Raw genomic sequence first — 15,366 nt, forward strand, 5'->3', positions numbered from 1 at the left:
CATGATAAATGTACAAACCTTTCCATCTCTCAAAAAAAAAATAACTACCGGCATAATTACATCCTCCACAATCACATTCTCGAATCAGTTACATCCGCAAAATATCTAGGCATTACCTTACAATCAAATCTGACGTGGAACAAACATATAGACAACATAGTATCAAATGGGAACAGATCACTTGGTTTTCTAAAATGAAATTTAAAAATTACAAACACAGAAACAAAACCAAGAGCATACCAGGCACTAGTAAGACCCAAACTGGAATATAGTTGTAGTGTCTGGGATCCCACGATTACACGAGCAGTGTCACAAACATGCTAAATCAGTTGAAATGGCCACCACTAGCTGAGAGACGCTTAAAAACCAGACTTATTTTATTTTATAAAGTAATACATTGTCTTGTAGCCATTCCATCGCATATTCTTGAACAAACAGACAGCAGAACAAGACAAAATCATACTCAGACATACAGACACATCCAAACTTCCAAGGACACATACAAATGGTCATACTTCCCGCGAACAATTATTCAATGGAATTTACTACCACAAACTGTAATTGAAACCACCACTGTTGACAGCTTTAGAGATCAGCTAACACCAGCTGTTCTCTCTAGCTTCAAATAAACAAATTCAAACAAAACATGTACATATATTTTTAATCACAATCTGTAAATACAAACACTCCAATTGTTATAAAATATTTTTATAAATTTTGTATAAATTTTTGTCAATCACGCATGCGCAACAACATGTATTCTTCAGTATTGAAGCCTTGTTGACCTTAAAGAAGAAGAAGAAGAAGTATGTTTTTAAACTTGTTAATATTCAAATTCAGGTATAATCCACTATTTTCTACATATGAAAATGCCTATACCCAGTTAGGCATATGACAGATGTTTTCGTTCGTTTGAACATTTGATTTCGCCATTTGCTTAGGGATTGTCCGTTTAAAATTTTCCTCGGAGTTATTTTTGTTATTTTTTACGTGTTTCACGTTAATTTAACAACTATCGAAAATTGATTTATAACGAAAATACATGGTGCAATGGCCACATTTATTGCAAATTGATATTATTATCGTCAATAGAGAACAGATTTCTTGATATATATGATTGCTTTTAAATTGTTTACCTTGTACAGTAAAATTTGACAATTAGATTACAAACAAGAGGTCGACTCATAAGAATGTGTCTGGGAAGGGTGACATGTAATACAAATGTTAACGACGGATGTGTATATATATCCTTATGCAACTGGAAATAATTATCTAATATTTTTACGGTATCTAAATCAAAGGTTCTTGAAATTTACAGTATATCTATATATATAATTAACTTGCATTGCGTCTAACGTCAAAATGAACTGTCTGATCCAAAATATTTTGGAACAAGTGAGAAATTATTGACATAGTAACTCGTGTTACTCATGTTACTGTTAGGCATAAGGCGGTAAATTATATTTAGATTTTGGCCTAATTTTGTTTATTAGTGTTATAGATATGTCTATTTGTAAGTTTGAAATAGCAGTAAATTGGTTTGTATAACACAATTGAGTTGCTGACCAACAAAATAGCACTAATTTCACTGAACTTGATACCATTTAAGGAATACGTAAAAGTAACAATCACATGCGATATCGTAGACTACCGATAATTGGTGAAATAGTTTTCAGTATCAGATCATATCCAACTTCCATCTCAGACTTCGTGAAAAGAAGACAAAGGGAATGGGTAGTTTTAAGTTGATAAATAAACACATGAGTATAATTTACCAGTCTTTACTAGTAAATTAATGCAGGAAAATGTACTTCAAACTTGCCCGCAAACGTAATGAATTCTCCCCGACTATGTAACGGTCATGTTCGATAATGTACTTACCTAGCGCAAAAAAGGCTTATGGCAAACGAAACAGAAAGACAAACATAGAAACCGATCGAGTAATTCCTATATACCCCTCTTTTCCCTTAAATTAAAAAATTAACGAATACTGTATTTGTTTGTACTTCAAAAATCTCATATAAATTATTTTGTTTAACCTTTTTAGACACATTAAAGCAAATACATAGACATATATCTGTACCTTTATTTCATGTTCTGCTTTTTACATTTGAATGTTGAAATTCCTAAATTTATGTATTATTTTTCAGAAGATGTTGAACAAACCTCTAAAACTTTTATGTGTGGCAAGTGTCAGTATTTCGATTTAATTTTATCTTTATGTAATATATTGGAGCACATATGATCATTGTCAGACGTCGGTATGTCATCTTGTCTGTTATTAAATGGCGTTTTGTTTAAAAATACGTACGGAATGCTATTACTTTGAAACGATTTCATGCATTGTTTAATGTTTTCTAAGGAATCTTAGATATTCTTGTGCGTAAATGTTTTAGTAAGTCATAAATCATAATACAACAGTTTGAGTTACTATGATAGGAAGGAATTTAACTGATAATTCGGTTTTTTTTTTAGAATTTGGATGTTTTCAAACTTCTTTTATATTGATTAAGATAGCCAGTATATTTTTTTTTTTGTTTTTTGGGTGTTTTCCCAATATTTGTTATTTAAAGCTACAGGTCTATTGGTTTTAGAGTTCTTGATTAAAGTTGATCAGAAGTTATATGTGAAAGCTGTAAAAACCAAAGGTAATTTTTACTTTTCTCATCATAGATATTTGGAAAAATTTTGAAATAATAATTTTGGTATGTGGTACATAATGTAATAACGCTAACCTTATAGATACCAATTTCATACAGTGAAATGATGAACATGAAGTTTTTTGTTTTTATTGTGTTTATCTGTGAAAGTGTTTTAAGTTTTCCAAGCCGTGTAGTTAACCAAGATTTTAACAAATCTAGGAACGCACTTATTGCTTTGAAAACGAATCTTAGTGAAACTGTTGATACTTTGGAAACCGATGTAAAGAATACCTTGACCACTTTGAAAAGTAATATGAAAGATGTGGATGGGAAGATTTTATAATTAGTAGAAAACGATTTCAAAGGTAAGTTGTTATTTTATGACTAGAAATTATAATTAATGCATACCAATCAATTGCTATAATATGCAGAAATGTATGTGATGGTTCATGCCGATCCACATCAATATGTTCTTTGTATTTTTCCCTTCTTTTGTATGATGTAACAAAGTATCAACCGAGTCATGGCATTTTGTTCAATAATGTGAAGGATGAAGAACCAACTTTACTTTTAAAATAGTTCATCAAAATTTATAACAATGTTAGTGTTGTATTTCTGTTGTGTCGTTGTTCTCCTCTTATATTTGATATGTTTCACTCAGTTTAAGTTGTAACCTGGATTTGTTTTTCTCAATCGATTTTTCAATTTTGAACAGCGATTTACTACTGTGACTTTTATTTATCAATATTACCATTTACAATTAAATTTCGTAAACTTATATTCTGCTATAGTATTTCCATTTATCTTACCTCCTATACATTTCTATGAATGTGATTGGTTAAAAGCGACCTCGTGGAAACCGTGTATATTTGATATTAGGTTAGTAGGGAGGCGGGGCTTATTTCATACACGGTTAGTAGTGGAGTTACTTCCCTTTATATTCCATATAAGGTAGTAGGGAGGCGGGGCTTATTTCATACACTGTTAGTAGTGGTGTTACGTCCCTTTAGCAAACAAAACAGTACTTAGAAAAAATCTTAAAGGTTCCAACAGACGAAGAAATTGATGATTAAGATTGAAATAAATTCATAAAACACATTTAAAGCTAACAAGTTGTCATTGTTGGCATCTGTTTTTGTAGGATCAATGGAGTAGTTTCTTAATCATGTTAATGCTAACTGTATTGAAGACTTGCTCATTTTGATAGGTCACTGGTCTAAATTTTACACGTAAAGATAGTCGGTAAGATAAATTCGTTACATAGTTTGCTATTGACGTAATACGGTATATATGAGGTCAGTAAATTCCATATATACCGTTTTACGCTCGAATCCCCATATGGAATTTACTGACCCCATATATACCGTATTACGTCACTAGCACACTATGTAACTAATAATATCAATGATCTATGTTTATCATTGCAAACAGGTCAGACTTCAATTTTTGTCGGAAAAGTATCCTGATGATCTTTCCACACTTTAATTTCATCCTTTAACTTAATCTCCATAAATATTTCTAAAATTCTACCTTTTACCATTTTCTAGTTTTATTGTTTTAATGTCTTTTATACATTTCTGGTATATATTTGTACTTCTCACTTGGTAGCTTTTTTCTCGCAATTCGTTTTCGACTTTAGATATTTTTTAATGTAATTATAAGTTTGACCTCTGTATAGTAATATCAGTTTCTAGTCAAACTCTTAGAAGCATTCTAACTGAATTGTTCGATTCAAAATTTTTCTTGTCTACAGTAGGAGATAATCAAAGTACTGAAGTACTGAACACCGGATGACCGCAAGTTCTTGTGGGTGGTCACAAGCACTTGTCTCAGATAAAAATCACATCTTTATACCTGAAAGTGAGGTTAAAGTCATATGAAACGAGTGAGTGGTGAAAAATAATGTTTATCTAATTCTTGAACCAATACATGTATTTATCGTAAACTTAGTCCTCTGTGCACGATTTTATTATTTTTTACTCAAATATATCGTATAATCGTCAATTTTATTTCTCTCTGTCTGTTATGATTTAGCAAATATGGCTGCTCATTAAATGCCGTGTTATGAAGCCGAAGTTTACCGATTGTCACCTTATAGTAAACAAATAACAAAAAGCATGGGTGTTGAGCACGTGTTTAACATGTATAATCAGATAATTGTTTATTTTAATGACAGATCCATGCGTATTGCTATCACCGGATTTTTGCAAGGAGGGTCACGCTCAGGTCACTATGCATACGGAAAATATGTCGGTGAATTGCTTCCTGGAAGCAAGCAATTAAATATAAGTAAACTTCTTCTAAATGTGGAAAAATGAAAGAATTTTCCTCAGAAAAAAGTATGTGTCGTAAGTTGTATAATGAAAACTATCCATTTAGTTATAAAAAAACATATGTATATTTTTTTTTAATTTGAGGTTTCTTATGACTTTAAAGTTCAGATATATTTTTTTTTGAGACAAGTTCGTTCGTGGATGATAAATTAAACCTCATCGTAATAACAATTATATTGTAGTGATACAAATCTGTTACATGTATATATAATTTTCATCAATTTGTATATCATTCTATTGTACTATATTAATAAAAGCGCAGTGCAAGTGCAGGATGGACACTCTTCTGTATTGATTCGATTTTTCGAATAGATTGGATTTTAGAAGGCATTCGTATTTTCCCACAAAACGTTTAATGTCCCATGCAGAGTTATCGGTCCTTGAGAGAGAGCAAAGACCGATTGTTCTGAATGGGATATTGCAAACGTTCTTGACATTTTCGTCCACATGCATTAACACACTTTGTTTTTTCGTGTGCATAGATAGTAAAGATTTTTTAATTATACATATATTTCCAACGTCAAAAAATGTTCAAATTATTAATTTATGTTCTAAAATAATCATTTTTAGGAGTATCCATTGAAAAAATTAAGTTATAACAAGCGATAAGGAATGTTATTTTGCACTCGATAATATTCGCGTATTTATCATGTTTATATATCGGTTACAATCCCAACACGAAAGTAGAAATACTGGCCCTCACGGTCATCCGATGTAAACCAATGTTAAATTTATTTGTAGATAAGTCCATTGTTTGTTTCTTTTAAAGGTTTTTATACATGGTATTTACATAATACTATCCTACCCATATCTTTTTAATAGTTGTGATGTGTTGTTTTAATGTAGAATTATTTGCGTTAGTTAGTCATGTTAATGAATCATTGTCTAAATAAGATTCTGTATTTGTCCGGGTTGTGTCCGTCATGACATATTATTTGTTCGAGAACTTTATCATACACAAGACTTAATGATCAGTCGACCACATCGCTCAAGATTACGTCATGCATTTGTCCTTTGATTCCCATTTGATGTCAATTTCAATAGTTTTCTATGTTGTGTCTTTTTTACTATCATTTGTCTGTTTGTCCTGTTGTTTTTTAGTCTTGACGTTGTCAGTTTATTTTCGATCTATCAGTTTGACTGTCTCTCTGGTATCTTTCGCCCCTCTTTTGTAGTTTTCGTAAGGTTTTTTTTTAGAACCAATTCTTTTTGAAAGCGTTGCTCGCATACGGACTATCACGGGGTACATTCAAGGTTGCATAACAATGCTAATGAATAAGAATGTCCTTATTGCAACTGTACAATAGCAAATATTGTCCACTTACACATTTAGAGTTAAGAATATATTTGTTTATGTATATATTTCGAAATACAAGTTCTAAGCATAAATTGAAATGAAATTATCTTAATACATTTTTATACATGCATATAAACATTTAAGATTAGACAATAAATAATAAAAAGTAAAATCAGAAACATATAATACAAAAATTACCCTTGCGCACACGCGTTCGATTTCAAGGGGAGTCACAAGTAAATTCAAAATGAACACAGTTTTTCGTTCAGAGAAACCGTATTTAGTGGTGAATATCAATTTTATTTTTACGTAACTGTATATAAAACAAATTAAAATACACATCCTGTGTTTTTTCTATATTTATATTTACAAGAATCGATGAACATTCCCTTCGACTGCATCCAATTACGCACACCTTTTTTAGGTTTTATTGTGTGTCAAAACGATAAAACAAAAGGATCTTGAGAAATCGTTAAACCTTAGACTGAAGAACAGAACATTGTAATGTCCTTGTAAGCTGGGCATAGTAGTAGTATTTCAAAATTAGACCGAAAAAGAAGTAAAACAACCGCTATTTATAATTTTATTTCAAACAATATTCCTAAGCGTCATACACAGGTGTAAGTCGCTATCGGAACTTTTGCCGTGTATTCATTTCTATAATAATAATATAACAGCTATCTGAATTATTTCATTTTTTTTAAATAAAGCACGACAATGGCAGAAGTATAACGGACACTGTTATTATTTTGGAACTGAGAAAGTCAACTGGTTCACATCAGAGGTAATAAATAATTTAGTGTAATCTTATTTACTGATTAATTGCATGGATACAGACAGACTATATGTTCATTTGTACAAGGCATGACACGGTACTTTAAATTAATCATTGCCTTCTTTTCTGTTTGATAAGATGCAAGAGGCCTCTAACACGGAGCCTACGCTCATGCTGAACAGAAAGTTATAAAGAGCACCAAAACGCATAGTGTAGAACCATTTAAACAGGAAAACCATCCTTCTAATCTGTATCAAGAACGAGAAACGAAATACACCCAGTAGATAACAAAGGACAAAAACTTACCAACAGGTTCCTGACTTTGCGTTTAAACGGTTTAATAGGTGCCAACCTTCACCATTACATGAAACAATAGTGTAACGTCACAACATATAATGATAGCGAAAACATACAACCAACATTGAAAGACATTATACAATATCAATTGAAATGGCTAAAAATCAAACAAAAGACATATTTACAAAAAATGTGAACATTAATATTGAATGTGTTATCTGTAAATAAAAAGGCAAACCAAATCAATTATAGTATTGGATTATACATGTGCACTTAAATGGATCTACAATCTGTCAGTGCCTGTTTCTTGGCATAATCCGTTAGATGTTTTCTGATTAACAGTTTAGACCTAGATTTTTTTATTAGTTGTATGTGGCTTTGAACTATCTTTCGGTAATTGCGAGTACACTAAGATCTGTACCTAGTGTCCTTTTGTTGTTGAGTTGTACAAGTACCCGACCACATCCGCACTGTTCTTTTGAAAGATGCATTTCTATTTGTATCCATCTGATGAGTTCAGCTTTTCCAGACCTGTGGATAACTAGAAATGTAATTGAAATAAGCTGTAATTAATTACAATTTTGAAAGTAATTCAATGTAATGTGCAATTGAGCATATTTTCAATTACATGTAATTGAAGAGCATTGAAAGTAATGAATTGCATTGCCTATTTATACATGTAAGTATGGGTTACTTTTCAAATAGTTTGAATTACATTTGAATAATTACATAACATAGAAATTTAAAACATTTTGTCTCTTCTGGTTCAAATTGTATTTTATTTCCCTTCATTTAGTTTGTACTTGGTACTTTAATTTTTCTTAATACTTTTTAAACATTTATCATGATGATAAACATTAATATTCCTCAAGATATTTTATTATTCATTACAGCATGTATATTAATCTTTATTTATATTTAAGTCACTAATTTTTACATGTTTACATTAAAAGTCTTAAAATTAAAAAAAAATACCAATTTAATAAATACAATTTGTAAATTTGTTGTTCTAATAATCAACAATAATCTTAGTTACATTGTAGTGTTGTGTCGTTGTTCTCCTCTTATATTTAATGCGTTTCCCTCAGTTTTAGTTTGTTACCCCGATTTTGTTTTTTTTTTTTTTTTTGTCCATGGATTTATGAGTTTGAACAGCGGTATACTACTGTTGCCTTTATTTAGACTCGGGTTATTTCTTTCACTTAACTAATAATTAAGTACAATTTTTTCCCTTGCTTAAAATTCCAAAGGCATTCCCTTTTTAACCATAAAAGTACATGTTAAAATCAGTACCGTTGGATGTTATTTTAACAATTTCTACAAAATCTAAAAACAACAGCCAAAACAAACAAAATTGGAGTCCAAAAAATTTGAAAATTTTGACTTGTTCTAAAACAAGTTTTTTTTCCCTTAACAAATCTTGTTCAAATGTATTTTTTGTTAAAAGTGAACACACTGGACCAGTATATTTGTACCTAAACAATTGTACATGTTGTTAGTTCATTCTATGTGAGTCTGTTTTCATTTTCATGCTTGTATTCTAAATAACATAACTCTTACATGCCTTTAGATAAAAGTATTTGAAAAGTAATTAATAACATTGATAATGTATTTGTAATGTAATTTTAAAAATCAATGTAATTGGAATGTAATTAATTACTTTTGTATGTAATTGACCCTAGATGTTGCCTTTTTCAACTGTTTTTTATAGTTTGTTCTTATGTTGTACTGTTACACCACTGTCGAAGGTTAGATGGAGGGTTGGGTTCCCGTAACATCTTTAACCCCGCCGCATTCTGTATGTATGTACCTATTCAAAATCAGGAGCCTGTAAAAGAGTAGTTGTTGCTTGTTGCTGTGTTACATATTTGTTTTTTTTTCGTTCTTTTTTTGTACATACATTTGACCCTTAGTTTTTCTCGTTTGAATTGTTTCACATATTTGTCATTTCGGGGTCTTTCATAGCTGATTATATGGTATGGACTTTGATCATTGAAGAAGGCCGTTTGGTGACCTATTATTTTTAATTTCTGTTTCATTTGATGTCTCTTGTGAATAGTTGTCTTACGAATAAATTTGGTCTATGACAAAATATAATTTAAAAATTAATAAAAAAAGGGGAAGTGAGATTTAAAGTAAAATCAGCTATGACCTTGTACAAAATGCCGCTAAAAAATGTACATAGGTAAATAAAAAAAACTTTGTTGTAAGAAGAACAGAAAGTACGAAAATATGTATGAATGAATAAAAAGTATCCAGAAACTAATGGTCATTCAGTTTCAACTACGATTTTTAAAAAGACAAACAAAAATAACAACGAAAGAAACGTAAACAAAATCTACAGTACACAAAACTCTACACAGAATACTGAAAACTAACAAATTGAAATAGAACCAAACAAAAACGTTTTCAAACAGACGATGATCAAATATGCAATTAAGGGTATAAAACAGTTTTGTTTACCAATATTGGCGGTCGTCGTGCATTTACTTACATGTATAACAAGTAAATATTCTTTTTATGACACATTGCTATAATATGCCTATCTTTTTTATTTCTAAATCGTCGTAGAGAAAATGCAGAGAAATTGGTGGATATATAGCGAAAATTGACGACAGTTCTGAAAACAGCTGGGTGTCTTCCAATAGACCATTAAGTACATATTTTAATGTTTAATCATTATTATAGTCGTATTTTTTATAATATTCTTTGATATCTCTTAAAAACCACACAACACATAAACTATTGATTTGCAAACGACTTCGCACCTGGGGTCTGCTTGAGTGTTATTTCATTCACAATCATTGAGTATCTTCTTAATTGCGTAAACACTTGACTGTTGAAAAATAATTTCATAGACTTGTTAAATAAGCAATTATACCCTAATTATATAATTCTTTAAATTTATCGCCCTATGAATTATGACCAATCGACAGAATTTTCCCTTCCACTCATGGCAAAATAAGGATAAACGAAAAAAACGTCATAGAAGAAAAGGTCACGGGAAAAAAGTCACCAATCAAAATAACCTCATGGAGCCTTCTATAAAACATATATTAAAGTTGCTTAATAACCACCCTAAGGAGACATGCTACCCAAATTAATGCTTTAGTCACGTTTCTCCAACATTTGATAATTAGACTAAAACAACATAAGGGATTAGGGGATAATCATACGGTCTGGTATCTTGATGTTTACCTGTAATTTACCAATATCAGTTCTTACCTAAGATAATAAAGATATACCGGAATCTATGAGGAAAATTACAATCAAACTGACAATTCTTTTTTTTTAAAGGAATTTTATTGAAAATTACACGAACAATCGAAATAATCAATGACTGTACCTCATAATAAATTCTTATGCAATTTTGTACATGTTCAAATCAAAACCGATGAACTACAGTTTGATTAATTGTGAGAACTCGCTTATATCTACTTCATTTGAAATTTGGTGGATTGTTTTTTCATTGGCAATCACACCACATCTCCTTATTTTCATATTGGTGAATTGTAAGCTAGTATCAGATCTAAATATGTATTACAATCTAACTAGAATATTAAGTACTTTATTTAATTAGTGATGTACTTAGAATATAAGTATGCTAAAATGGTGTAAATAATAAAAAAAATGTTTGGATATTTTGTTTGCAGTTATTGTAACGTCGTTCTTTTTGTGAATTGTCATAGTTATAAATCACAGGATTTCGATTTTTGGAAACCCTTGTTAGAGGTCGCAAAGGATTTTGTTTGTTTCTATATAGTCTATGATGCTACTTGTTATAATGTACTCCATTTTTTTTTGCAGCAGATACACCTTAAAGGGTGTCTCAAAGTTATCTTTTATTAATGCACAGTATTTGTAACTATGATTCGGGAATTTGTAACACTGTTTGCTTAACAAATAAATATTTATTCTGTGATTTAAAAATCAAGAAACTTGTACCCCGGTATCTTATATTAAAAAGATACCAATATAACATGTATAAGATCAAGTCCTTTAAGAAAATGTAACCGGTCGGATAGATTTCAGTAAAACAAAGCCCATGTTCTCGGTAAATTATAATTTCATTGGAAAATACATGTACGTAGTAGGTACACAATTACAGTGACGGTAACACCATGCTAATTTATCCATACTGGTAATAAAAGTGTATCTTATCTCTATGATGTCCAAGTTTGTAGAGTGCTAATAACAAAATATATATTTTGGCTGATTGAAATGACAATAATAAATGTGAACGTAAACTACAAGAAAATATTATATTTCGCACACGACTCGGTTTGTATTACAAAATGTGTTCGGAAGTTAGTTTGCGATAAGAAGACTTTGGTTTAAATTGAACTAAATGGAAAACTTACATGAACTTACTAAAAACTCTGTAAAGAAATTGCTCTTATTCAATCAAATATGACATCAAATGATCAAGGGTTTATGTTGACATATAGGAAAAACTTGTTTTCAACATTATCTGCTGTAAGTTACTTTAATTGAAAAAGATATTTTTTTCACAGAAGGTCTAAATTACTGGATTGGATTGACAGATCTGCACGAAGGTCAGTTTCGATGGAGTTATGACCAGTCAATCAACACTTACAATAACTGGTTTAGTGGTTTGGGGTCAAAAGGCACAAAGAATAATTGTGTCATGTATCGTTCTTCAGATGCACATTGGTTAGACTATATATGTTCAAATAATTATTACTACATCTGTGAAAGTAACTTTTGTAAGTTTATCTATGTATATAGTTATATTTACATAATAGTTATTGAAAAACTGGTCATTATCATGATATATGGACTGTCCACAGGACAGTGGTATTGACTGAGAAAGTCAATATCATCAAGTTGCATACATGTACTAGATGCATTAGTGTTGTAAACAGTTTGTGGTACTGTTGCAACAGTTGTTGGTGCTCTAATGGCAACAGCATTTCCTATCGAAGAAGAAATGTTATTGACACTGCTTATATTGCATTGTTCTCAGTAGACGGTACATGTATCTCTGCTGTAGTATTGTATAATGATGACGCAAGAGCTTTCGAAATCTTTTTCTTTTGTGGGAGTGAAGAGTCCCTTGAGTAGCTTTCAGTACTTTGTAGTGACTTGTAATTAGATACAGTTTTGATTTTTCTGTCCTCAAAACCACTTGCACTCAGAGTTGGTATAGATGTTGATCGGATGGAGTGATAAGTATATACTTTTGATAATCCAGCACAATTAGAGATTTTCGCCATTAATGTACCTAAAGTATTTTTTCCAAGTGGTTTGTTCCTGAACCATGTCTCATCTGCTGTATGGTAATTTGGTCGCGGACGCTGAAAATGTACATCACATTTATGGTTCAATTTCCCTAGATAAAAAGTTTAAGACGCAACTGGACACAAGTCGCTATCCCTTTCTTCGTAAATTATCCTACCGAACGAATTTTCTACATCAGTGCGATGATTTTTTGTCAATTCTTATTCATTTTTTTTAATGAATTTTTGACCCAATCCGTCACAATCAACAACATAGGAAGTTTTTGAAAGTTCTTTCAGTCCCTCCCTTCCTCTACGGCAGCCAAAAATCATTAGATCAAACCAAACCTTTCTAATAAGGACTACTGGATCTGTTTCCCAAGTTTTGAATTAGGCAGATATCTTTGCTATATCTTCATTATTAATCACAGGATTGTGGGTTACATCACCAAGACCACTTTTTTTCAAGTCTACACACACAGCCTCAAACATAGCCTTTCTACGGTTAAAATTTTCACTGCTGATAATGTTGATCTCCCGTTTACGTGGCGGTTCAGTGTAGGGCCTGAAAAATAAATAACACATATAAATACACATCCAATTTACTGTGGATTCATTAATATTCGTTGGATACCAATTTTCGTGGATTTCGTGGGTACAGGGGAACCACGAATTTAAATGTTCAACGAAATACTGATTTTAATGGAATGTATGCAGAATTTGCCAAAAACAACGAATTTACATATCCACGAATATGCAAGTTTTCATCAATCCACAAAAATTGGTACCCACGAAAATAAATGAATCCACAGTACTATGATTTGTACATTTGTCATTTATCATGTTTATAGGTATAGTATATGTAAAATATACATGAATTAAAGCTAGTTATTCAAATTCAGATGCAGTGTATTCCCACGAAAATCAGGGCCTTTTGTAGCAGACTATGGGGTGTGGGATTTGCTCATTGTTGTTAATTTCTGTGTCATTTTACAGAGAGTTGTCTCATTGGCAATCAAAACACATCTTCTTTTATATATTTCTACCCAGAAAACTAAAGAAACGTGCCTGGAGAGCATGTAAACAAATTGATTCGGGCACAAAATTCATTGATATTTAAAATTATCAACATACACAGTAACATAATTATCTACACTTGCACAAATAAAGTTCCAGAAAATGAGACATATCGACCACCATTATTATTTTGGCAAACAGTAAACATTCACAATGCAGCTCGAGTGTACCTACCTTTGAATGCTGGCTCGTATTGACCTCAAGCTTTGAACAGAATACTTTTCTCCATTCTTGTTTCTTATTGATGGATAGAATTTTTCAAGCAGTTGATCAAGAGCCATGTCGGGTAGCAGGTCAATGGCCACGGTCGTCTGGTAGTTCGCCGTTAACATGCAATAATCATGAAAAGTCTTGACTGCAAATTTAGTGGCTGCTTTGTTGCTGAGGAGTTTATCTCTGTCAGCTTCAGAAAGTACTGCAAAACGGTCATTACAATTGTCAGTAGTAGCAGACGTGTCTTCCATTTTCAACTGTAAACTGTAAACATGTCTGAATCACGATTGCGTTTTATTACGACACGTCACTCAAATAGACAAACCACGCCCCACCGGTCATTATCATGTAAAAGTCCGTTGTTAATGACCGGTTTTCCGGTCCGTTTTGTTCTGATAATGACTGCTGGAATTTATTACTGAAGAATAAAAAATGGCATGTGGCCCATTTTTATCTAATAAGAGAAGCTGATTCTTAACCGATATGAAATAATATAAAATTCACATCAAACAAATATGTAAATGCAACAAGAACATCTTAATTGTTGCTTGTTAAGTTATAAAAAATAAGTAATTACAAAAACACTGGTTCAAATTTGAAATGCTCATATTTAAAGTAATTTATGCATATTACAGATCAAAACATTTTGTACTGATGTAAAGAGATGGTTACAATATTTTTTCAATCAGTGTACAGTAGAACAAACTAATTTTTAATACACGTTTTGATGTTTTCAGATATATAATTTTATTTGAAATGAATTTCAAACATGTCAATTATACTGTTATTTAGAATTAACTGAAATAAATTTAAAATTTGTATTTTCTGTTTTTATAGGTTTCTAATTCAGGGCAAATGTTTGACATTCGAAAATGAAAAAGACGTATTATGGATAGTCCAACAAATACTTGCAGTTTATTTTTTTTTTTGTTATTTTGTATAATATAGTAAACATAAGTGAAATAGTTGATATTAGTTCATTAATGTGTGTTTCAGTGTTAAAAAATAAAAATGACGATGAAGCCTTTGTCTTTTTTTCCCCTTTAAATATTGCTAATTGCGTTCTTTCAAAAAAAGTTTGTATAGAAAGCACATAAAATCTTCGAAAAACGTTCATGAATTTATGTTAAAATCATAAATTTCCAATTTTTACTCCATAGATTTTTCTAAAAAAACACTATATGATGTTGATGCAAACATCACCCTTTAAACATGTTTAATGATGTAAAATAATAATACTTCGGTATACATCAAGCAAAGCGTTGTTCTTGGTAAAAAAAAAGCACAAAACATCGAAAGTTTCGTACGTCATCGCGTGGTAGATGACCAATCAAGCTAGCGACCAATTCAATGATTTTTTAAGTTGTTTTTTACTATTGACTAGGCATCGGATTTTTTAATACATCTAAAAGTCGGTAATCATATTCCTATTTTGTATCATTAAAACGGAAATGTATGAAGAAACAATGGTAAGAAAAATGTATGGAGTAAA

The 15,366-nt window shown here is 31.0% G+C and overlaps 1 long non-coding RNA gene across 2 annotated transcripts; it reads left to right on the top strand.

Moving 5' to 3' along the window:
* The first annotated feature begins 2,515 nt into the window (after window positions 1–2,515).
* LOC143083104 (uncharacterized) lies at window positions 2,516–14,801 on the top strand. 2 transcript variants are annotated; one of them, XR_012980540.1, is made up of 6 exons: window positions 2,516–2,648; window positions 2,862–3,007; window positions 6,983–7,056; window positions 9,916–10,000; window positions 11,859–12,071; window positions 14,712–14,801. It is a non-coding gene; the product is annotated as an uncharacterized LOC143083104 (long non-coding RNA). The 2 variants fall into 2 exon arrangements; XR_012980539.1 differs by lacking the exon at window positions 2,516–2,648 and having other exon boundaries at window positions 2,666–3,007.
* The last annotated feature ends 565 nt before the right edge of the window (window positions 14,802–15,366 follow it).

This window comes from Mytilus galloprovincialis, chromosome 7, assembly GCF_965363235.1.
Source record: "Mytilus galloprovincialis chromosome 7, xbMytGall1.hap1.1, whole genome shotgun sequence".
Classification (NCBI taxonomy): Eukaryota; Metazoa; Mollusca; class Bivalvia; order Mytilida; family Mytilidae; genus Mytilus; species Mytilus galloprovincialis.